Here is a 26,380-nt window from a genome sequence, read left to right as displayed (position 1 = left end):
AGACCCACCTTGAGTGATGTGTCTAGTTCTGGGCTCCCGCAGTACAGGAGAGAAATGGACACTGGAGGTGAGTTCAGAAAAGGGCCCCAAAAATTATGAAGGGACTGGAGCAGCTGTTATACAAGGAGAGCTGAGAGAGCTGAGACTGTACGGCCTGGAGAAGACAAGCTTGGGGGTGACCTTATCAATGTTTACAAATATCTGAAGGGAGGATGTAAAGAAGACAAAGTCAGAGTTTTCTCAGCGGTGACCAGTGATAGGACCACAGGCAATGGGCACAAACTGACATACAGAAAATGCAATCTGAACAGTACTTTTTATTACTGTGAAAGTGGTTAAATACCGGAACAGACTACACAGAGATATCCTGGAATTTCTGTAGTTGGATATATTCAAAATGCAACTGAACATGGTCCAGGAAAGCCTACTCTAGCTGACGCTACCTGAGCAAGGGGGTTGGACTAGATGATCTCCAGAGGTCCCTGCCAGCCTCAAGTACTCTGTGATTCTGTGAAATACAAGGAATTGAAGATATTTGAAAAGCACATGTAAATGGAAATAAGTAGAAGTTACATCATCTTTGCATTTACCAGCTTTAATATTCTACTAAAATATGACTCAATTCCTTCAGAAAATCATACATGCTCCTTGTTCTAGCCTGTTCTTCATGTCAGGTAAGAGTATTACTAAACTACTATACTTCTTCATTGTAGTCCTCCTGCAGAGCATGCATTTAGGCAATGTTAGACCAATTTAGTCATGCAACAATGATAACTTCATGTTCCCAGAGAGGCTTGGAAATAGAGGAACATAACTGAGTGTTTATATCATGTTTTCTGTCCTAAAACATAGCCTAATATATGACCTAAAAGCCAACCAAAGTTTGAGTATTCAAAATAAAAGAACATAGGAAATTGTATGTTGTTGCATGCCTTCCATCAGCTTCTCCAGGAAGCAAAACTTCAAATTCTTTCTTATAAATAGTAACATTTTAAAATAAATAAATAATTGAATCAGTTATTCTGAGAACAATCACATGACTTGATTTTTTCCTGAATATTTGACAGGAATAAAATGATATTCCAGATTCTGTGATGTGTTTTAGACTGCATCGTGAGATGAAATTAACACCTGAAAACATTAATTTTTAGTTTTATCTTTAGTCTATTAATGTTACAGTAGAAGAGGTGTGGGATTAAATTCGAACAAGCACACTTGAAATACTCAGCATTTCTGTGGGTGGATTTTACATTTGCTCTGGATGAAAAAGTAGATATCCATATGGAAGTGCTATTAATTTGGCCCATGAATAAACTATAGTGGAAAAACTACTTGTAGGTAAAAGAACGTTGCCTGAGAAAATCAGAAATGAAAGCAAGGAAATTGTTCAACTGCTAACAATTGAAAAAAGCTCTGTATTAGCAGAACTAGAGGGCAGAATAGAAAAGGAAGTAAAACTGGCTGCTGTTCATCAAATCAGGATGATTGTGCTAAACAAAAACAGTGGAAATGACTGCATTTCAATGGAGAAATCACACTCCAAAAAATTCTGTTGGTAAGAAACAATGAGATTTTCAGTAACAGCACTGTGATCAAATATTATGAAGCCTGAGGGAAGAAGTTGTATAATAGAGTTTCATTAAACCCAGGCACAGAGTTGTTCTTCTAGCAGACTGCTTCTTCTTTTCTCAGCAGCTACCTCGCCCCTTTACCAGTGTGTATTGTGAAGCAGAAAAAAAAGAACTAAAAGCATGAAAGAATGACCATGACTCTGAATTCTCTTGGTTGTATAATTGTACATGGTCTCTAGGGCTGAGCGTGTAAGAAAACTGGACAACAATGAACATGGCCTCTCTGGAAGACTCCTGTTGGGAAGGTTTACAGTAAAAATAAAAGCCCTCAAAACTCCTCCATATATCAAACCGATGATGCTGCTAGACTGATGAACAAAAGCAAATAATTTTCAAAACAAATTAGTCCAAATGTCCCTTAAAGGAATAATACTTTCCACATGCAGACGAGGTTTCATAAAATATATTGCAGAGGAGCATGGAATTATAGATATCACCTGTAACACAAGAGAATGCCACACAATAAACCACTGTGGGCACAGCTGTGCTACTTGCACTACTATTGCACACTCCAAAACACATCACAGCTTGTCTGCACGCCAGACTGCTCTCTGACACTGGAGACAGACCTTCTGAACTACCAGTAACCAGATTGCTCAAACACTTTTGAGGAGACACCCTGGAAACTGGAATTGCTTATTTTGGTACTATCCACATGTTCTCTGTGGCACACAGTCCTTCTCAGTACCACACCCCAAGCCAGAAGAATGATTTACTGTTACTCACATTTGGGTGGCCTGTTTCCATGGTGCTCTCCAAAGTAACACTATGATAAACCATGTCTCCAAAGCAGATGCAGTAGAAATGATACACACTGCTGTGGACAGGGAACTCAGGATGACAATTCAGGTTCTCAGTAACTATAAAGTAGTTTTCCTTCCTTCTCAGTCTGAGCGAGGGCACAGTAAGAAGGGCCCTCCCAAGACATTCAGTTTGCTAACCTTCAAGGTTTATTGACATGGGGGGATTTTTTTGCCTATTTCTTTACATATCAGTGTTTTGTAGGCTGGAAGCAAGGTTATAGAGCAGTGTACCTTCCCACTGGGACAAACTCAATGGGTAAAGACTATCTTGACTTATAGGGTACCAGAAGGCTTCAGCTGCATGCTCTACAAAAATAGGAAAACAAGGCAACCACAACAGAGATGAATATTTATAAAGTCATTATACAGTAAGGTTGCCTCAAATGTCTTTTTATGCTCTGAAGCTGTGAGGTCAGGTAAGGGCTTTAGGTGTTCATTGGGTTTACGTGCCCAGGTGCTGGCAGCAGGTGGCTGCAGGGGTGGCCTTTGTGAGGAGAGGCTGGCGCTGCTCTGTGCCTGACACAGCTGGTTCCAGCCAGCCTCAGCAGACCCACTGCAGGGCAAAACTGAGCTCCTCGGCCAAGATGGTGGCACCTCTGAGGAAATTTGATTAAGAAAGGGTAAGAAACTCTGTGCAGCAGAGTGTGAGAGAGGAGTAAGAAATGGGAGAGAAACAGCCCTGCGAGCACCAAGGTGAGAGGAAGAAGAAGGGGAGAAGGTGCTCCAGGTGCCAGAGCAGAGATTCCTCTGCAGCCCATTGAGAAGACCATGGTGGAGTAGGTATTCCCCTGCAGCCCATGGAGGACCACACTGGAGCAGATATCCACGCTGCAGCCTGTGGAGAACCCCATGCCACAGCAAGTGGACATGGCACAAAGGAAGCTGCAGCCCGTGGAAAGCTCATGCAGGAGCAGGCTCCTGGCAGGAGATGTAGACCACGGAAAGGAGTCCATGCAGGAGCAGGTTTTCTGGGAGAAACTGTGGCCCCTGTGGGACTCACACTGGAGCATTCTGTTCCTGATGGACCGTACCCCATGGAGAGAAACCATGCTGAAGCACTTCTTGAAGAACAGTGGCCTGTGGGAAGGGCCCATGCTGGAGCAGTTTCTGAAATACTTTATCCTATGGGAGGGACCCCATTCTGGAGCAGGAGAAAGTTGTGAGGAGGAAGGAGCAGAAGAGACAGTGTTATGGACTGACCGCAGTCCCCGTTCCTCATCCCCCTGTGCCACACAGGGGAGGGGGTAGTAAGGCGTGAAGTTGAGCCTGGGAAGAAGAGGGGAGAGGTGGTTTTACTTTTTTCTTTGTTTCTCACCATCCTACTCTATTTTTAATTGACAATAAATTAAATTAATTTTCTCCAAGTCAAGTCTGTTTTGCCCATGACTCTGATTGGTCAGTGATCTCCCTGCCCTTTTCTCAACCCATGACCTTTTTCCATTTTATTTTCTCCCCCTGTCCTGTTGAGGAGGAGGAGTAACATAGCAGCTGGATGGGGGTCTGGCAGCTAGCCAAAATCCACCCACCACAGGTTGGAGGGAGATGTGTGCATGCGTGTGCATGTGCCTACTGGGAAGGCGTGCTCAGCCTCACCTCCACTTGGACTTGGGGTCATGGAGCTGCAGCAGCCTTGTCTCTGATTGCCAGATTTTCCCCTCCCTAACATAATCCAGCAGTGGAACAATAACGTACGTCTGTGCTGGGTTTATCACTAATAGTAAGTAATGAAACAAGAGTGGTTTTGTATTTTTAAAGTTAACACAGCCAGCTGTAGTCTTTACCTTTGTTGCAATTGAAGAACTAGAGTTCTTTCCATCATAGCTTTTTTCTTGGAGGCCCTATTTTATAAATTTACGTGTTTATGTATTTTAATTCTTCCTTCTTAAAGTTATTCTTGGAATTGCATTCCTGAGCATGTTCCAAGTGCCATTTATTGTGCCTTTCTTATAAATGCTGGCGATCAATTTCTAAACTGAAAATCTTTTTGTTTACCAAGGGAACACTGCCAGTCTGATTTTAGCTAAGAATTACAAGTGAAGTTTGATTCCCAGCCCAATTATAATGCACAGCAATCTTTGCAACACTACTTTAACTTGACAAAAGAACAGTCTTGCTAGATCTTGACATTCAAATCAAATAATTTATGATTAATGGAATGAATCAACAGGAGAATTGAACTGCAAAGAATCCTCTGTCTGCCAATTCCATAACAAATGTGTTTGTGAGCAATGTTTTATAACACTGCTAGTGGGGACTATTAGTCTGTATCAGTGAAATAAATTAGCAGGAGGGCTTTGGCTAAAAGAGTGAGGAATGATATAAAAAGCCATTGTCTAACACAACAATGGAGTACCCACTTTACTTTGAGTTTGGCAGGATTTCCATGTGAGCTGGGGTTAATATATTTCTCCACATATAGCCATCTTGTCCCGTCAACTAAGGGAAATCAAAACAATTCCTAAAAATCAGAAAAGGTCTGATAAATGTGTTTGTTAAAAATCACTCATTTAAATACTTTTGAATTTACATGTACATTCTCTTGAATATTGCTAGCATTTTTTGTATCCAGTCAAACAAGAATTTTTTAGCATTTTATTAATTTGGCATAAATGTAACATTCTGTATGCACTTCTTACATATGTTAAATGTATCTTTTTTTTAAAGAAATATTAACTACAAAGAAATAATGTTGTTTGGTTTGATTTCTGCACACCCACAAATAAACACCTATTAAAAGTTGTCTTACTTGTATCTTCTAAAAATACATTGGTTTTCTTAAAAGACTGAAAGTCTTCTTGATCCTGGCAGTGAGAAAATGTATTGTCTTCACTTCCTTAGTATGATCTTCCATAAAATGTTGCAACATTTATTATTTAATAAGGGAATTTTAAGTCCCAAGTGACCCATTAAAGGTCAAGAACAAGTAATATATTTTTTAGGTCTTTTCAATCTAAACAGACATCAACTTAAATAATTGTGACCATTTGCATTAAAGAGAAAGAATAAAGAAAGCCTTATTGGGTAAATGCTCTAATTCAGAACTGAACTGTTGGTATCTTCACCTGCAATGACACACACAATGCAAGCTTAAAGCAAATCCAGCTGCAGATACATACAGCCATCCCTTTCAAGTAATAATCTGGGGGATGTATAAGTATCTCTAATGATAAACTATTGAATAATCACAGACCGGTCTCATGATTTTTTTTACATGATGTATTTATGTGACAACACTCACATGACATGCCAGATACTCAAAAGATTTAGCAAAGGTCAGTGGAAAAGGTTGCTATAGAATCTTTCAATATTATTGGCAAGCTTTGTATCAGATTAAAGCGCTATATTCTAGAATGGGCCAACGGACATAGCTTCCTCTCATATGAGAAAGTCTGGAATAAATGTCAGAAGAGAAGTGGGGAAGGAAAGAGGCAGTACTGAAAGCACACGATACTTTCATACCAATGTGCTTTTCTCCTAAAATTTGCTCCTATCCCCAGCTCTTGATAGTCTTTTGCACTGTTTATACTTGAATATCCATCCGGAAAAGGTTGCTATAGAATCTTTCAATATTATTGGCAAGCTTTGTATCAGATTAAAGCGCTATATTCTAGAATGGGCCAACGGACATAGCTTCCTCTCATATGAGAAAGTCTGGAATAAATGTCAGAAGAGAAGTGGGGAAGGAAAGAGGCAGTACTGAAAGCACACGATACTTTCATACCAATGTGCTTTTCTCCTAAAATTTGCTCCTATCCCCAGCTCTTGATAGTCTTTTGCACTGTTTATACTTGAATATCCATCATTTTCGCTTTCAGTACACTAAAGTGATAACAGTCTTTTCATTGCCACATGGGTTCAACTGGTTTAGACAGGAATTTTCTAGCTTTGGTGTGACTCTGTCATCTCAGTCATTTGTTTGTTTCAGCACAAGCACTTTTTCCTCTGATCAAAGTTTAATATTTTCTGGCCAGCATCAAAATTTTTGGTATAGCAAATACATTGATGGGTATGAAGAAAAATAAGACAGGTAACTTCCATTACTCTATTTAGTGTGTAGTGCAATGAAGATTTCCTTTCTAACAGTAGTTTCAAGAAGCGTTTACTTTGTTTAACTGTTTCTTTCATATCCACACTCATCTAGTAATTTGAAATATTTAGCTGTTGCTCTTGTTTACAGATTTGAAAAAATACAGCAGTGGTCTGAACTCTATTGGATCCGAAAAACCATATATAGTAACTAAACAATTGAAAATTTTTCTAAGACCTTACATTCTCTGCCAGGAGACCTCCCCACCCATCTAGATATAAGGATGGTGTTTATTGTGGTTTGCATTGCTTTAAATCACAGAATGAGAATATGGGGTACTTTCGTAGCCTGCTCCAAAGCTAAGGTGCTTACAAGGAGAATGTTCCTACAAACTGGACCTTTCTTCTAAAAAAACAGCTAATATATTTTGACTGCAATATGACACTCTCTGTCCTTCACAAATATTGCCATTTCTGTGTAACAAGCACTGGTGAATGTGATTTATGATCAAGCTGTTCCAGCAGAATTATAGAGGTATAGGAGGACATTTATACTCCAGCCTGGATTTTGTAATGCATAGACATATTGAGCTGAGATGAAGAAAAAGGGGTTGATAGGTGAGGGAAATCTGCTTGGTGACAATGATGAGACAGTGCAATTGGAAGAGTGAAATAAGAAGTGAAGATGATGAAAGAAAGGCAATTTACAGAAAGTAAGATCAGAAAATGAGAGAAAGGGTTATGATTTAGGAATGGCATTTTGAAAAATATTGAGTTAATAATGACAAAAGATATCCAGTAATCAATGACAAGAATATTCTTAACAAAGAAAAATGATTCTTAACAAAAAAGTGATTAAACTAAATTTAAAAATGCTTGTACTTAGGGGTTAACTGCAGTTGAGGTGGGTGATATTAATTCCAATATACCTGCTGTGAAATTCTCTGTTGAGATACAGTCCAGATTCTGCACTGGCCTGCCAATATACATCGGATTAGAGTACACATCAGTAGTCCTGTAATTGCTATTGCATCTGATAACCGAGCTGTGATTTAATGTTGTAAAACAATACTGTTCAATATACAAACAAATAGTACTTCTACCTATATAAGTATTTGCATTGTAATGGAAAAATATCTGGTAAACTATAGGAGCTTTTTTGATCTGGTCATTCTTGTTTCTAACCTTCTGGTCCATAGTATAACACACACTGGTGCATAAGTGTTAATCAACTTACTATGTTGTATAAACCATCATGTGTGGTGAATGGCTCACCAATATTTGGCCTCTAAGAACCTACTGAGTATCTTAATGCTAGAGGAAATCAAAAAAAGTTTTTTATTTTACTGTTTTTAAGGCTTTCTAGTAGAAAAACCTGGACTTTGTAAGAAAATGTTTATGGAAAGTATGTGTTTTCCACCTAAAACACTGACTTTTTGTTCAAAAGAATATAAATTAAATAAAGTCAAAAAGCAGAAACAGAAAAAAAACCTGAAAACTTTTGCTTTAGATTTCACTTTCTGAAAATTTGAAATAGTACCTTAGTAGGACTTTTATAAATTGTATTCCAGTTCTGCCTCAGTTTGTTTCCTCAAACAAAGCTTTTTTTCCATGATACACTTCTGAAGGACAACAACCATGCCCTGCAGAAACAATGTGAAAAGTCACTTTGTGGTACATCACAGATATACATAACATGTGCAAGCAACTCATCCTGATGAACAGAAATTAAGGAACTGAAGTGAAAGTGAAGGATTTGCTGAAATAAAAGATTTTAGGAGATAAAATCTCAAGATTTCACCCTGCCTTTTCACTAAAAATAAAATCAAAAGTGTTATGTCCACCACTGGGTTCTTCTCTGCTTGGGAAAACTCTTGAAGATATATTCATATTTTCCCTCTATCTCTATTCAGGCACATCTTTTCCATCAAGAAAGATCTAAACACACAAAGGGGAAGTCACACTTGACCAGCTTGATACCCTTCTGTGATTAAATGACTGGTTTTTTAGACCAGGGGACAGAGAACAGTGGATATTGTCTACATTTACTCAGTAAGGCTTTCAATACTGTATCCAATAAGATCCTGACAGAGAAGCGGGCAGTGAGGTGGACTGGACACTGTCTGAATAGCCAGAGTGTACCATTATCAAGATTGTTGATGACACAAAACTGGGAAGAGTGGCTGATATACCTGATACATGATGAAGTATCATATATATACATCAGCCTGATACATTGCCATGTTGCCATCCAGAGGGACCTTGACAGGCTGGTGAAATGGCCTGACAAGAACCTCATACAGTTCAACAAGGGAAAGTGCAGTCCTGCACCTGGAGAGGACAAACCCCAAGCACCAGTATATCCTGGGGTTGACTGACTAGAAAGCAGCTTGGCAGAAAAGAATCTGGGGATCCTGGAGGATACTAAGTTGTACACAAGCCAGCAATGTGTCCTTGTGGCAAAAAGCAGCTAATGGTATCCTGGTCTGCATTAGGAAGACTGTTGCCAGCAGGTCAAGGGAGGTGATCCTCTGCTCAGCGCTGGTGAGGCCACACCTGGAGTATTGTCCAGTTCTGGGCTCCCCAGTACAATACAGATACAGAGTTAGTAGAGAGTGTCACAAAGTTCCACTAAGATAATTAAGGGATCGAAGCATCACTCAGATGAGGAAAGGCTGGGAGAGAGGGAACTGTTTAACATAGAGAAGAGAAGGCTCAGGGAGGGGGGGAACTCATCAATGTGTCCAAATACCTGATGGGAGGGTGTAAAGAAGAGGCAGCCAGGCTCTTGTCAATGGTGCCCAGTGACAGGACAAAAGACAATGTGCACAAACTGAAACATAAGAGGTTCCAGCTGAACATCAGCAAACACTTTTACTGTGAAGGTGACTGAGCACTGCACAGGTTTCCCAGAGATGTTGTGTAGTTTCTATCCATGGAGATATTCAAAACCCATCTGGACATGGTACTGGGCAAGTGGTTCTAGGTGACCCTGCTTGAGCAGGGTGTTTGGACCAGATGAAATCCACAGGTCCTACCTCAACCATTCTGTAAGCATGTGATAAGAGTCTCTGTATCTTGCATGGCCTGGATACCCAGAGGAAGGAGAGTCTGGGGCAGTCACATGATTCAGAAGACATGATTCCATACAGTGCAGAAGCACACAACAAGATGGGGAAAGGTACGACCATTTTAATCCACCTGATATATCTATGTTGAGCGATAGTATCTTCCCAATACAAACTTCTACTTGGTGTTGTAGCCCGATAACTAAACTAAAGACTCAGAGAGGCTAAATGCAGTTACAGTTAGTCATTCAATGCAAAAAGTTGACTATCAGAGCTATGGTTATACAAGTGCACTTTGGTAGGGGGTCTGACAGGTTTATGGTGAGTTATCTGCAATTGTGTGTCTTCAGATGATAACACGCAGTGTCTTACAGGACTGCCTTACCCTGTTTATTGTAAAAATTTCCAGGCACGTGCAGTGTTTAGGTCCTACACACCACAACACATACATGTTAGGGTTAGGGCTTGTGTCTCACAGGCAGGTGTGACACATAATTTTTACCAGTTCTTTAAAGTTGTTTTTCTTGCTAATGCACAGCTGATCATTTGCATGATTGAAATGGTTGATCAATTAAGTTATTGAATGGTGAACAGCTCTATTTGTTCTCTGTGGTACTTTTTTTGACCAGTGTCTTCTGATTCTTCTGACTAAGCAAATGGTTGTTTTGACACTGCTTCATTTTTGAGAAATGAGGAGTGATATTCAGGTTTCTTTACCTACACTACCTTTAAAACTGTACCATCTGTGAATTTGACAGGGCCACCACAAAGGGGACCTGGTAAACATAGTGACAAAGAAGGGTATCTCCTTAGCAGGAATCCTGAGACATCCCTGATAAGCTCGGAGGAAACCTCCTTGATGGGGAGTAGTTGGTAGGACAAAGAAACCTTGATGGGTGCAGGACAAAGAAACTGTGATAACAAACTGACCTTCCTGCACCCAGTTATGTATCTACACCAAAAACGTACAAAAAGTAACCCACTACCGACCCAAAATGAGCTTCTGGAAGAGCCTCTCTGCACAGACAGACTGGACCCTTGCCTGGGATGCCTGGATGACTCCAGACTCTGTGATGCAGATCATCTTTGAAGTGAGACTTCTTCCATCATCGATTAGCCCCACTCCTGGCAGCAGGTTGGTGAGTGTTGTACCAGTAACATCTCACATGATATATTTATAGGCGCATGCACAGGTGAAGGTTCATAAGTGCATACTTGCTTCACTAGTTGGAATTCTGTAATAGCTTGCAAGATACATATATTTGTTTTACTCTTGTAACATATATATACTTGCAGACTTGCTTTCCTACTGGCAATTTTGTAGTGCCTTGTAGTGTATATACATATATATATTTCTTCTTACTAACAGTTGTTTTTTAGTAATTTGTAATAATGAAATTCTCAGAAACCCAGACGTCCATGTCCTTGTGTATTGCAGAATGCTGAGAACCCCACAGCATTTACATTTTTACATGTAAAAATGTATTTTTTATCAAAATTTTTACACAGCCACAGGTTGGGTAACCCTCATAGGTTATGACCATGACGGCTACAGATTTCCATACTGTGGAACTATAGGAGAGCTTGTTGGGTTACAGTTTCAAAAGGAGCTTGGGGAGAGGGGAAAATAACATAACATTCTTGTGATACCAAATATAAAGAAATACTAAGGAGACATATGGTTCTCTTTGTCGAAACAAAGTAGCTAAATATTCTGTAGACTGGACATTCCATAGATAAAAGGAAACCTTGAAGCTGTGTGTACAGGGGTGGAATAGATAAGGAAGTTGTACTGAAATCAGCTAGTTAGTGCAACTGGGCCAAAAGACAAACTGTGCAGGCGAAAAGACTGAGTTCAATTAGCGGACACGGTGAGGAAGACTATCAATGACCACCAGAGGACCCTGAAAGACCACCAATGAACATAAGAGCACATGCGTTAAAGACTTTTACATATGTTAATGAGTTCCAGGAAATAACATGAATATGCTAATCATTTCTCAGAAATCTAATGAATATGTATATTCTGATTGCACATAACTCCTATAGTTGAGCAGCCCGGTGCGCACACTAGGTGGAGCAATCCCCTGTGCGCCCGGCGCCGCAATAAAGAATGCCTGCTTTCTAAAACTCTAAACTGAGTCTTAAAGAGTTTTTAATTTGCCAACTTATGGTAACACTTGAGGCTCTTTTCTTAAATTAATTTTAAATGTCTGAATATTCAGAAAATTATTAATTTTTTTTACACACATGAACTGTAATTTATTTCCACTTTTGTTTTCAACAAATCTTAGTGTTTCTATTAATCAGTAGAACAGATTAGATGTTTTTCTTTCTTTTCTCTCTCATTTACTTATTCTGTAGATTCTTTTGGGCACATATTCTCTTTTATTTCTGCTTGAATTACCTGTACCATCATGGAACTACGATTTGAAACCTCTATTGCTCTGAAATCAGTAATTAATGACATTGTTCTTATGGGTGCCCTAGCAGGTTTGAGTAAAGGTGGCAGGTTTTGTACTAGCCAAGGTCCTTTTCTGTAGTTGTTAGCACCAGTGTTTACCCTTGTTCTCCAACATCCAGTAGTTACAAATAAACTAAATGCAACTTAATCAGCCAGTAGAACAAGAATTGCCATCCCCTCCAGGATTTCTGTCAGCGTTGCTCATTGAATTACACAGCTGAGGAAGCGGCAAGGGTTACAAGAAGACGTACTGCTTGAAGCCTGCCCTAGAGAACAAGTTTTGACACAGTGTATGTAACAGAGGTTCTGATGTGGTCTTAATGCCAGAGATTCTTCCCATCACACATTGGTCCCTAAGCCAATAGGCCAGACACTTTAGATGCTTTGCTCTTTTTAAAAGTTTCAAATATTATAGGTATCTTCTCAAGAGAACATGGCTGCCTCTTTCCCTGGGCTGCTTCAGATCTCTTCTGAGTAAGAATCTATGCTTAGCTTTGTTTGATATGGTAATTCGAGATGATATAGGGGAATGGGGGAGGTTTTTTATGCCTGTTTTTTCCCCAGGACAAGTAAAGTGATCAAGATGCTGCTAGCGTACACAGTATTTTTTTTCATTTTAAAGGAGGATTAGATCAATAACTTATGCCTGTAAGTCTTCAGTTCTCCTTGAGGAGGTTAAGAAAAAACAAAGTCTTTTTCCTCAGTGAGGGTTTTAAATCAATAAAGGTCAAAAAGTTTAAAGGTGAGGCAGGTGGGGTGCGTCCTTTAAACATTGTGTTAACATTCCAGGATAGAGGTGGTGAAGATCTCCATTTCCTTATCCTGCTGGAAAGAGTCTGTAATTTCAAAATGCTATCAATTTTTAGATTTTTGCCTCCTTACAACCCTGACAAACTCCCACAGGGTGGCTTCAGATCAGGGTCCCATGACATTTTACTTGTTGTTCTCTATACAATTTCAGCAGTTAATCTGTACCACAGCGTGTTTTTATTCCCACTTGTTTGCAGGCAAGTCAGAAATACAGGTTACTATGGGATGCTAACAGAATTTCATAGGACAAACTCAGGAAAGAGATCCTGCCATTAGTTCCAAGGCATCTGTGCTTCATAATTGTATAAGGTGCAGGTGCCCAGGTGCTGGCAGTGGGGGGCTGCAGGGGTGGCCTCTGTGAGGAGAGGCCAGGCTGCCCCATGCCAGACATATCCGGTTCCAGACGGCTCCAACAGACCCACCACAGGACACAGCTGAGACCCTCGGCCAAGATGGTGCCGCTTCTGGGAAAGCGTATTTAAGAAAGGGGAAAAAATGCTGGACAGGTGGAGAAGGAGGGAAAAAAAAAGAAACAGCACTCTTCTGGGACACCAGGGTCAGAGGAGGAGGTGTTCCATGGTGGAGCAGTTATCCACACTGCACACTGTGGAGGACCCTATGCTAGAGGAGAGGGATATTCCTGAAGGACCTGCGGCCACTGGGGAGCCAGTGCCAGAGCAGAGGAAAACTGTGAGAAGGAAGAAGCAACAGAGAGGAACTTCTGCTTATTGACCACAGCTTGCACCCCCCACACCACTCGGGTGTATAGAAGAATGAAGCTGAGCCTGGGAAAGGGCGGAAAGGTGTTTTAATGTTTGTCTTCTTTTTTTGTTTCTCACTATCTGAATCTATTTTAATTGACAACAAAATAATTTCCCCAAGTCACGTGTGTTTTGTGCACGATGTTAATTGGTAAACAAACTCCCTGCCTTTATCTTGACCCATGAGCGTGCTTTCTCCTGTTTTTCCTATTTTCTTCCCCTGTCCCTTTGGGAGGAGTGAGCAGCTGGGTGAGAGTTCAGCTGCTTCCCAAGGCTAACCCACAACAATAATGTAAGGAGCCACCATTCTCCTGGTTTCGGCAGGGATAGAGTTAATTTCCTTCCTAGTAGCTGGTACAGTGCTGTGTTTTGGATTTAGCATGAGAATAATGTTGATAATACAGCAATGTTTTACTTGTTGCTAAGTCGTGCTTACACTAGTCAAGGATTTTCAGCTTCCCATGCTCTACCGACCGAGAAGGCTGGAGGTGCACAAGAAGCTGGGAGGGGGCACAGCCAGGACAGCTGACCCCAACTGGCCAAAGGGATATTCCATACCATGTGACGTCATGCTCAGTACATAAACTGGGGAAAGCTGGCTGGGGGGGGCACTGCTCGGGGACCAGCTCGGCATCGGTCGGTGGGTAGTGAGCAACTGCATTGTGCGTCACTTGCTTTGTGTATTCTTTTATTATTATTATTAATTTATTATTATTATTATTATTATTTCAATGATTAAACTGTTTTTATCTCAACCTATGAGTTTTCTCACTTTTACTCTTCCGATTCTCTCCCTCATCCCACCATGGGGGTGGGGAGTGAGCGAGTGGCTGTGTGGTGCTCAGTTGCCGGCTGAGGTTAAACCACAACAACATTCGTATAAGCCTAGTGCAATTTCCGTACTTATGTTTGAGTCAAACTTTTCTCAAGTACCATTTTCAGTGACTGAAAGGAGACAACTTATATTGTTTCTTGTTCTGTAGATTTTACAATGTCTGAAGTAGCATGTGTTAAAAAGAAATCCAAATGATATAAAAACAAGAAGATTTTATACTTTTTGTTCTTGAGTTTATATTCTAGCATTAGTCTCTGTAAAGAAATTCAGACTACTTTGATCCCTCTGACATCATTGTATATTCATCCTAACACTTCCGTAAGGTCTAGCAAAATAAACCTAACAAGACTTTTAACTGTGACAGAAGAGAGAGCTTATTGTACTGGAGAGGTCAATCAGTCAGGAGGGTTTCCAAGGGAGCTTTTGGTTTAAAGCAGGACTATACTTTTGAGGGATTGATGCATGCTGATAATTGTGCAGGTTTATATACTCTAAGTAGTGGTAAATAGGTGAGCACAGGAAGGGATGGGATAGCTGGCAATTATAGTCATTGTTTTTCTTAGATTATTTTACCTGGAAATGAATAATTATGGTACTGCTACCATAGCCTTTCTGTTGTTTTCCTTCTCATATTGGCTATGTAGCACCAGCCATTCAACAAGAGTCCTTGAAAGACCTGGACAAGAAAATAGACAGGACTTGATCTAAATTGGGATGAAAGTATATTGTGGTTAATGAAAATATGACCAAGAAGAATAGTAATTTTGTTGTAGATTGGACATAGCCAGGCTATGAAAGCAGGAAGCAGTTGTCTGGCCCCTTGATGTATTTACATTCTCTCTGAAAATTGTGAAAGGTGCATGTGCATTTTTATTTGGTTTTTACTACATTTGCATATTTATATGGTCCCTACATCACATATTAGAAGTCCTTCTAATATGTCCCACTATTGGAGGCTCATTCTTTTGGTGATGATTTTGTAGGGTTGTTGCAGGACAATCACTCAGACAGATCTGATCTAGCAGTTAGTTTATTGAGTTCTAATCAGTAAATTTAGGTATGTAAAATATTTAATAAGTACAGATGGATTGGCAGTCAATACTCTACTACTTACTACACTTAAAGTTAGTATGGGATACAAAGATTATTGTGTAAGCTTACTATAAGTATCTTAAATATTACATGCATGCAAAAAATGTCATTTACCAACCCATCAATGTCTTATATCAGGTAAGGGTTGTCTCAGCCTCGAGGGGTAACCTTGAGAGGCATCCCTACTCAAGGGATCATCACCACTACGCAGCCAGCTGTTATGGAGGGAGAGCTCAATGGACCCTGGTGGCTACAGATATTTATAGCGAAAAGTGGTTGATTTGTAGTCAGATTGTCTGCTGTGTTCATGCAGTTTTGGCCACTTATCAGCCCAGTCTCCAGCTAAACCGTTTTTTTGGGGTTTGGTGCTGTGTTCTCACTGATAGCCTCACATAATAGGATTAACTTCGGTTAGGCCTGCTTGCTGAGCATCTGCCTGGACCAAAGTTCAGCTAGTTCAAACAGGAGGAGTGCATCCATCACAAGGGTAAAAGGAGTGAACCTACTGATAGGAAGTGGGGTTGTATAAATCTGACCATGAGCATCATGGAGGCCCTTGATATACAACTTTGAAAGTGCAAAACATACAAGCAGAAGGTGAAAGTACGAAATCTGCATGCCTACATCTTCATTTCTCCTGAAACTTTGCTTTGTCAAAAATTTCCATTTCAAGATCCCTCATGACTTAGTTTACCCTTGCTTGTGTCTAGAAGATAGACTTTTTTCTGCTACCTTCTTTACCCCCTTTCCCTGGCTTTGTTCAGACTACCCCAGCTTGCAATGTGGGCAATCTCTGACCCCTTCAAAGCCCTTCCTGTCTCCCCCTAACCAGCCTGCAGCCTTGCTGTTCTCTAATGCTTGAGAATCCCTGTGGTCTCTTTCTTCTCATCATTAACAACTGTGTAGGAAAGACTAGCTCTGAAATGTTTCTTCTTTACACAGTGCTTGTCTGTTCATGTGGCTAGGGTTTTTGTTTGTTTGTTTATTTTCCTTCCTTTCCCACCTGTTTCCTCTTTAGCCACCTTTCATTGCCCATTTTATAACAAATGAGCTATCACAAACAAATGTGTGAAGTCTATAACATATTCTCCAAAATGGCTGAGAGTTCAGCATGTCTCAGCATGAGTTTCAAGCATGGTCTTTGTAAATCAATGCAGTTATTTTCTGAGGAAGAATCTATGACATTAAATTGCCTGTAAAACAGGGTAAAGCCTGAAAACTCTGGATCTCAGTGCCCCCTGTTTGGAAAAGTCAGTATCTAACTAGATACTGCATCAGCTCCAATTCTGGTCCTTTATATTCCCAATCTGGGAGAAGAAGCAAAAGAGTTATTCCTACAAAGCAAATTGTAATTTTGAAAATTTTATTGTAATGAACATGGACTATATAATATGACTAAAAATAATGTATTTTACAAAGTAGACTACAGAATTACAGGATATTAATTTTAAATACTTTCTCAACGAAAAGTGTACTGAATTTCCTATGAATAAATTTGTAAGTTTAAATCTGTGTCAATACCTACAAATGTTTAGCTTCAATATGAACGGCTTTATTTCTTCTACATGCAAAGCTCCCTTTGAACAATATATAAAGCAGAAGTAACTACAGACTGTTGAAGTAATAATAAAGCAGTAATTCCTTTATTTTATTTCCTTTTTAAGTGTAAGAAAATTGACCCTTTTACATAGTAATTACATCACTTTGTTTCAAGTTCTTTCTTACCCTGTGGCCACTGAATACGTTTTTCCAGATTATTATTCATTCAGATCTTTCAGATTGCAGTAAAAACACCATAGCAAAAATGAACAACACAATCTAAAGAGTCTGTCCAATGGCAAGCCTGCTTTAAATTGGTTGGTTTATATCTCCTTTGGGCTTCCATGCTGTTATTCCCTTTCTTTTTACTCTTACATTAATATTTTTCAATAATTAAGCAACTCATGTCACCTGTTCAGCTGTGTGCACAGCAATGACACCTTTGGAATTCAAAATGCAGAAATCCCACATTATTCAAAGGCAGGCAAACAGAACTGACAAGGGGAATGGACTAGTATGTCCATAAATGTAAGTGAAACAGCAGTTTTGAATATTTTAGAACTTCTTGCAGCATGCATGAGTCATAACAGAATTTCCCCCCCTTCCTACAATAATTAAAATCTTTCATGGGTTTTTATTCTGTCGTGATATGGTTCAAATAGTAAATTGACAACAAATTTTGCTTACAGCACAGAGACACTCTAAAACATCATATGTGAGGGACTTTCAATTATCTTTATGCATACTAGTTCTAAGTGATTACATGGCTTCAGGAATTAATGATAAGACAAAAAGTCTTTTACTTCCAAGTTACTGGCCTGAATCTAACACAAGTTTAGAGTGAGTAAAGATCAACTGTCTGCTTATTGACCTCTGTAGAAAATAAGATTCTGATATTCATTTATTTCCTAGTGGACATGTCTCCATATGGCAAGAGCAATTAATGTGATTCACAACAATTGATGGTGTTTAGAGGACCTCGCTTCAAATTCTGGATCCATTTCTGGATTTTCCTAGAATTTTTATGAATCTGAATCAAGATTTGACTAGATTGCTTGAAGTCACTTGTACATTAACCCTAGAGACCCTCAGGCAATAGGTACATAGGACATCTCATCATGGACAGTAACAGTACAAGAGATTCTAAGACATTTATGTTTATGCCACTTTACTCTCTTCTTTGGCATTTTGAAAATAAGACTGCAAGCAGTTACCCTGCTACTGTATAGCATTTCTGTACATTACAGATTCAAACCAGTTCATCTGCAACTGCAAGTGGAATTGGACAGGATTTTTTATCACAGTTCTTGCAAGAGGATGAATTTTCCCCTATATGTAATCAGTAGCATAGAGATTTATAATGCACAGTGAGTATCATATTGAAACTCAAGCTTCGTCAAAATTAGTGGATATCTGGATATCTAATATTAGTGGTTTGGTTTCAGCACAATACTCTCTATTTCTTTTCTCATTTTGTGTTTAATGGAGGAGATAAAACTACAAAAAGAAAACAATTTTATTTATTAGAGTAAAAAAATATGTAACAGAAATTAAGGTGAAGAGCCATTATGAGACTAACCTTGTGGTCATTTTGGATTAACCATGTTCATCTCTTATTTAGTTAAGATTTCTTTGAACATAATTGAAAAGATGATGGTATGAAGTACGTTACAGTGGACCTTAAAGTTCAAGTGAAAAAGTTTTAAAGTATGCAGGCAGATCACTTAGCCCTGGCTGGAGGTTTGCCTAACTAAACAAAACATGAGAAACCACTGTATGTGACAGCAGAAATTGCTAGATTTAATGAATAACCAGAGTGTGAAGCTGGCAAAAATGCTGTGAGAAATGAGTGGATTTCCCAGGTGGTTATGGGGAGTTATGTGAGAACTGTGCAAAATTCAGAGATAATTGGAGGTGAGTATTGGGTACCTCTTTGGGGACTAGAGTACTGCAAGATAAACACTGCCTAGGTAACTGCATCAGTAGTACCAGGGAAGGCTGAGATTACCTCGGTAACTGTATCAGAAACACCAAATTTGAGTATGGATGTAGCAACACTGGGACCAATGGGAAAAAGCAATGAGAGGTGGGTAGTTTTTTTGCAAGGAGACAAGGGAGAAAGGGAAGACTCCAGGTCAGCTGGGGAAAGAGCAATGGAGAGGAGAAGCATAAAAAGGCCGGCTGTGTGTAAGCAGGCTGATGCTCAGCATGCCTGTCTGCCTGGGCTTTGTGCTTTTGCCTCCTTCTTAATTTTTGTGTGTGAATGTTATCTCTAGCCTCTGTGTGTGAGTGCATGTACATATGAACTTTGAGCTGGACTACTTGGCAGTAGAAGGACACCAGCATTTGGAAATACCCCAGATCTGAGCCAGTTATTACATAGAAAGTCCATGTCAGTATTTTGAGAAACCAGTGAAAGTCACCACGCATGTGAAGTGAGGGAGGGAGGATGCATGTATATAGTGAAGTCAGCCCTGATCAACTAGAGACAAGAAGCAGGTTCTGGCTGTCTGTGTTGTTCATGTATGTGCGAGTATTGTCAGTGTTTGCGTTACCGTAAATCGGCAGATGAAGAACTCTCTAAGACTCAATTTGGAGTTTTAGAAAGCAGGCATTCTTTATTACGGCCGGGTGCAAGGTGGAATTCCACAAATCAAGCATACCTATGGCTAGATTACCGTTACATTTATACACAAAAATTATAAGGTAGTATACTCCCAGTTACAATGATTGGTTAGTGATTTACATATAATATCGGTTATGTCATTCTCTTCTGTTACTACGCTTGCACGAGGGAAGGGTCTTCACCTGGGCAGGGGTCTTCTTGACCTGTGGGTGTGGTTTTTTAGTATTATAATGAAGGCAGTTCACTTCAGGACACCTTAAAAGTAGGTTTTGTTGCCAAGTTGGCCAGCTAGATATCTACCTTGCCAGGTTGTCAAATAACTCATCCTATATACAATAGAACCTAGAGGCTCTGTTTATGGTCTAGAGAGTCCAGAGAACAGGGAATAGGGACTTCAAGTTACACAGCCTCAAATAATAAGTAACACAGCAACCTATACATAACGCTACCATAGCGGCTAACTTATTGGAATCAGAATGTTCTTATAGTTGATTATTTCACAACCTAAAGATTCAGTAAAATTTAAGATGAAATTCAACATTTGTATGGATGCATATAAGGACACTGCGCTCGGTGTTGATCTGTGTGCCCTGCCATATGCGTGTTTTGTGTGTGTGTGTATTTGCACCTTTGGAATTCATGCTCAGCATCCTTACTGGCTGGATCTGTAATCAGGAACAGCAGGAATCTCCATCTAACAGACCAGGAAGGAGAAATCCCTTGGCTCCCAAAGTCCACTGCATTTGGCTACACCCTAAGCAAAATGAACTTAGTGTTTAGCTACAGTTACCAGGAGTTGCTAATAGCTTGGAGTTCCTTCCTCTCCCTCCTTCCTCCTCCCCCATTTTTAAATAAAACTGCTTTTGAATATAGTTTTGCATAGGCATTGGCTGAAATAACACAGATGTTAGTAATTTGTGTTGGAAATGTCTTTCAATGTAAAAGCATCACATATTTTTTTAAAGGCTAAGCAATTCACTTTTTAAGTTAGTCAATTCCATACATAGTAAATCCTAGACTTCATCTTTCCTAAGGTGAGTGTCTGAGTTGACCATCTGCACTGGTTTTAACTACAGAATCAGTAAGCAGCAGGAGGATCCTTTAGGAAGGGTCTTTGAAATATGCATGCAGGAATGACTTTGAGTTGTTTTGTTCATACAAAGAGATATCTGGATACCCTAAGACAGGGAATAAACCAAAGTATTATTTCAAGGAAATGTTGTTTTGAATCAAGCTATCTGGCATATCACACTTGCCTTAGCTTTGCTGAACTTCAGTGGTACCATAAGAGACAACTAATATCTCACTGAAGAATTTTTCAGTACCTGAAGTACAATGTTCTCAGTTCCTTTTTCAGGAGAAAAGTGCACTCTTAGAATGATTAGTCCAATAGCATGGCCAGCAGAATTCACAAGGAGTGAATTCTCTTCCATGCTAGCAGCTTGCTGGAGTTTATATACTCCTAATTCCTACTTAAAGGAGGAAGGCTTAAGAATTTAAATCGTTAAGGGCTGCCATTAGCTTTTTATAACTGGCTCTGGTGTTCAGAATAGTCAACCCAAAATGCAAATTAATTAGTGAAATGCTTAAGAATATGAATGAAAACAAGAAGGTATTAGGAAGTTTGAAAGGTAAAGCCCTTACAACACTGAGGTTTTCATTGCAAGAGATTCTTGAATTCATAATGGTGTTAAGTAACTTCATATGCTGTGGCCTAGCTGTGAGATATTGTTCTGCCGGCGGAAGACACACTGCTGAAAGTGTGGCCAAAACAATAGTCTACAGGATTTCTTTTCATTCCTTACCTGGAGGTAGAAATCATCTACAAAGAAGTAGCTGAGTAGGAGACAATGGTTGGAGGCTAAGCAGGCAGTGTATGACTATGTTTCTAAATAAAATAGGCATAGAGGCCAAGTTGGTACAGACTGTCTGTGTCCATGCTGTGTGTAGCACTTGGGATTTTTCTGAGCCCCGTACAGACTTCCTACGGCCCTAAAACAATAATATTATTTCTGGAGTGTGTGTGCATGCTTTTTCATTATTATTATTATTTGTTGGTTTGCTTTTTCAGTGCAAAGCATATAAAATTATATGAGAGCTGCTCTGTAGCCCACCACTATGAAGTTAGCAAAGCATGAAACTAAGGGTCAATTTTGAATGCCTAAAATGTGGCCTGAGGCCATGTGAAGGGCACTTGAATCTGAGTGCTGGAGGTCTGTACATAGTAAAGCTGGTGCATTCCTCTTTATGCTGCTCACCTGGAAGAGTTCCTGACACCTGCTAACTCTTCAGTGGAGCTGGGCATTTACGTGGAGCATACTTGTTTGCATTGGCCAAAGCCATACTACAGAGAGGGCTACTAGTTAAGCAATGTGCATGATCAGTGGTTATGATCATGCACAAATTCATCTTCTCCATTTTATTTAGCAGCATACACTTAGCCTCAGACTCTGAATGATATGCCAGACCAGGCTTTAGATATTTTATTTTATTGAACTTAAGACCTGAAGTAAAAGTGTGTAAGAAATTGCATTGCTTGTACTGGACCACAATTTTCTTTTGATTTCCTGTTTTTTGCAGTATAGTTTGGGTCTGGCAAAAAATAACTTACTGTCTTGGTAGTATCAATGTAACCAAATAATCTCCACTTTTGTGTAATACTGAAAAGGAATCACACCTCTGGCAAAGAATATCACCAAGTCTACCTTGAAAAAAATCATGATTATTTTGCATTCCTTTTGAAAGATTTATGACAGTTTTACATGACTGTTTGCACATTAAAGGACCCATGTTACATTTGTGTTGGAGATGATGAAGTTCAGGAACAAAAAAGCATAGAAAAAGGAGACGTGCAGCACAAGGAGAAGAGACATCTTCTGCATACCTTATTTTGCAGTTTTATGACTTCTAACTTTTATGTTGGCTACGACCTCAGGTTCTCTGACCAGGCTTAGTATTCAATGAGGTGACCTGTTCTTCTGAAGAATCAGGACAACACTTTGGTTATCTACCCCTTTCTGAGATCTTGGGGAACAAATGAATCATTCTGGGAACTGCCTAATTACAGCACTGTTTAGATTGCACATGGGACCTAGATGTAGAGTCCAGGGTTGTAACCTGGAAATTCCATGTAAATGGCCTTGTCTTCAAAATAATGTTACCACTTCCAAGTGATGAAGTAAGGTTCCTGTAATAAATTCATTGTGGATCTGCAAATACACACTATGAAATAACTGATCTTGTAAATAACTGCTGTTTGTCACACTGTGCTTGTGGTACTTCAGTTAATTGCCCTCTTAATGAACTGCTAACTAAGTTTAGAAAAGAACTGGGTTTACATCCGAAAATGCAAAGGTGTGTGGGTTGAATGGTGATAATACAGAAAATCCTGAGAATGTGCTGTCACCAGAGGGAAAGAAAGGAAACCCATGCACTGCATTGCCTTAGGAAAACCAGAATTTCCAGTCAGTTGAGGGTCAAATGACTTTGTAGTCTGGTGCTAGCTTTTGAGTCAAAACCACCAGTTTTCCATAGAAATCAGTTTTATAGAGAGTGAGGTTTTTGGTGTGGGGTTTTTTTTGCTGCTCAGTCATCTGACAATGGGTGGAGGGGCACATAATTGCTGGAAATATGGAAAAATCCCTGTTGTGCAAAGAGAAGTGAGTAGAGTAAGAGGGAAGGGACAAGAAAAGTCCATCTCATAACACTCTAATTTTTAAAATTCTCACTGATCTGATTACACTGTTCATAGGTCCTTTAGTCATTGTTTCTTTTGGCTGTTTAAATTCAGTTTTCTACCTCATGTAGGTCAGTCTTTCTAAAGTAATTTTCCTTTAAGATCTGCATTAACATTTTTTAGATCCTGTCTACCACAAATATCAATTTATAGGTTTCTAAGACTATCTAACTCTAGAAGAGATGTTAGTAATAGTGTATTGAAGGGAGCACATGTCATCGCAAATCTAATCAGTCTGTTTCTGTTTACATTGCATATGCATTAGGTGTCTACATTTTTAATCTAGTAGTGGTCCATTGCAGTGACATTTCAGTTCGTGCTTTAACATTATCTAAATTGTCAGAATAAACTTCTCCATAATATATAGGAAACTGATAGTATTCCTATTATTTGAGGTGCTTGTTAAGCATGTTTCCTATGTTCCTTTTTCATTTAACTGCTCTAATCATTTAAGTGTGATGTGATCTGTCTTTTAAACAACGATCTCTCTTTGTTACTGTTACAATGTATTCCTCCACTAGTATCCCACAACATGGTCCAGAGTCTTTCCGGACAATCAGCAGTCTTTAGGAAGTGTACTTAAATCACTGGAGCTCCTACTGTAAACATAATCTGCCCATTGTTTCCAGAACTAAGGCCAACTCTCTTAGTCTCTGAAACAATTGCCCCATATATCCCAGACACCCTGTTGCTCTTAAATACTCAGATGTCTACTTTGCTATAAATACTCCGCGTCCTAACTTGACAGTGACTGAAAAGCAAAGCAGGTTGTACTTAACAATGGAATGTAACAGTGGTCACTTTTATCAACAAACAGAAAAAACTCCACCTCAGATTAAAATCAATTGAGTTTTACATTTTGTAAAATGGAAAAGAAAGATTCCTGAAATGTACCTGCCCTAATTCACTGTGGTACTTTGTGTTCGATACCTTGGCATCTTTTCTATGCTTGAAAAATATTTTCTCTTTTTTTGTGTATCCAAGCCAGTCTTATCAATACGATGTTTGATAGCTCAGTTGCAAAGAAATGACAGTCCTGTTACTTTCTTCCTCTATTAACATACCTGTCTTCAGACATCTTGATATAAATCTTGAAACAATACCCCGATTTGGGGTTCCCTTCGGAATGTCATCAGATAGAGGACCACATTTCATAGCAGAAATTGTACAGAGCTTATCTAAAATGTTAGGGATCAGATGGGATTTAGATACCCCATGGAGGCTACAATCCAGTGGGAAAGTTGAAAGAATGAATCAGAGTCTAAAAAGACAAATGAACAAAATTTGTCAGGAAATATCACTTAAATGGCCACAGGCTCTTCCCCTAGATTTACTGGGAGTCAGAATTCAGCCAAATTCCAAGGAAAAGGTGAGCCCATACAAGATTCTTTATGGGAGACCTTATCAAGTTACCATCATTCCTGGGGAAAGCCAAATAAAAGGAAATCATGATTTAAAGGAGTATGTAATATCTCTGGGAAGATACTTTCATCTTTACATCAATTTATTGTTTTAGCTTCTCCAATAACTTTGGACGTCCAGGTACATCCCTATCATCCAGGAGAGTGGGTATATGTCCAGACGTGGGGAGATGAACCACTCAAAGAGAAATGGAAAGGACCTTTGCAAGTTCTTCTGACTACCCATACAGCAGTAAAGGCAGACCAAGTAAATTCATGGGTAGATTTCACTCGGATAAAACCAGCTCCAGAACCTAATGAACCTCAGTGGAAAATAAAATCAGCAGAAGATCTGCGGGCAAAACTGACAAAGAGACAATGATGCTTCTTGTGTTGTACATTCTAGAGTTGAGCGTATTAAAAGGGGCCGCTATTATCGATGGGGATGGACATGAAAAATAGCTATGAGAATTTAAAGATAAGCTTTGCAAAAGTGGTGAATATGACTGATTGTTGGATACGTTCACAAATAATGACAGGAGGGACAGGATTTCCTTGGACAGTTATCCCCTTAAGTTGGCCTGAGATGTGTTGGTTTTGGTTAACAAAACAGAACATAACTGCATCTGAGGCAGTGTATCAAAACTGTGCCCTGACAGTAAATCAAAGTATGATCAACTTTGGCAATCAGCCAAATTATTTCCCCACTGAAAAACCTCAGCCCATACTAGTAAGAAACCATAGAGAGCAAGGGTTTGACTGTTTCAGTATAAACAAAAATGATTCCTGGAAACAATCATGGAAAGCTGGAAATAGCACTTGTAAATATTATCTAACTCCTACCCAAAATGCCACCATACTGTTCCTCCATCTGAATGGCACATCAGACCAGTTTGTTGATTATATCCTTCCATCTATGAGTAAACTGTGGAGCAAAGGAAAGGCGGCTTTACTTGCCAGTGCCGGGACCTATTGGATATGTGGGGACAGCGCACACAAATGGCTTCCTTCCAGATGGTACGGTTCCTGTTATATGGGAATACTGGTCCCACCCTTTAGAGTTACAAAAACCATACCTGACGGACACCCTAGACATAGAAGGATGATAGACACTAGTGATCGGCCAGTAATTAGTAAGGGGAGTAGGTTCTCGTCTGTAATGTGCCCCATGTGTGCAGCTGGAAAGTATGGAACATATATAAATAAGTTGAGTGCTTTAGTTGAACGATTGACTAATGAAACTGTTAAAGTATTAAATAGCACTTTACTCGAACTACTGTAAGTCAGGATGATGACTTTACAAAACAGAATGGCTTTAGATTATATATTAGCTAGTCAAGGAGGTACTTGTGCCATCATAGGGAAAGAGTGCTGCAGGTATATAGAAGATGATTTTAAGATCCAACAATCCGGAATATCATCAATTGAGAGGGCTATACAAGAATGGAAAAAGATAAAAGAAAAACCCTGGTGGAACTGGAATTGGCTCACCTCCTGGTTGCCCAATCTACAGTGGCTTAGGGAAATATTTTTAGTTATAGTGGGAATAGTAGTAATATGTATATTGAGTTGTGTTATGATACAGTGTG

Source organism: Aptenodytes patagonicus, chromosome Z (genome assembly GCF_965638725.1).
Source record: "Aptenodytes patagonicus chromosome Z, bAptPat1.pri.cur, whole genome shotgun sequence".
Classification (NCBI taxonomy): Eukaryota; Metazoa; Chordata; class Aves; order Sphenisciformes; family Spheniscidae; genus Aptenodytes; species Aptenodytes patagonicus.
This window is presented reverse-complemented; position numbering follows the sequence as displayed.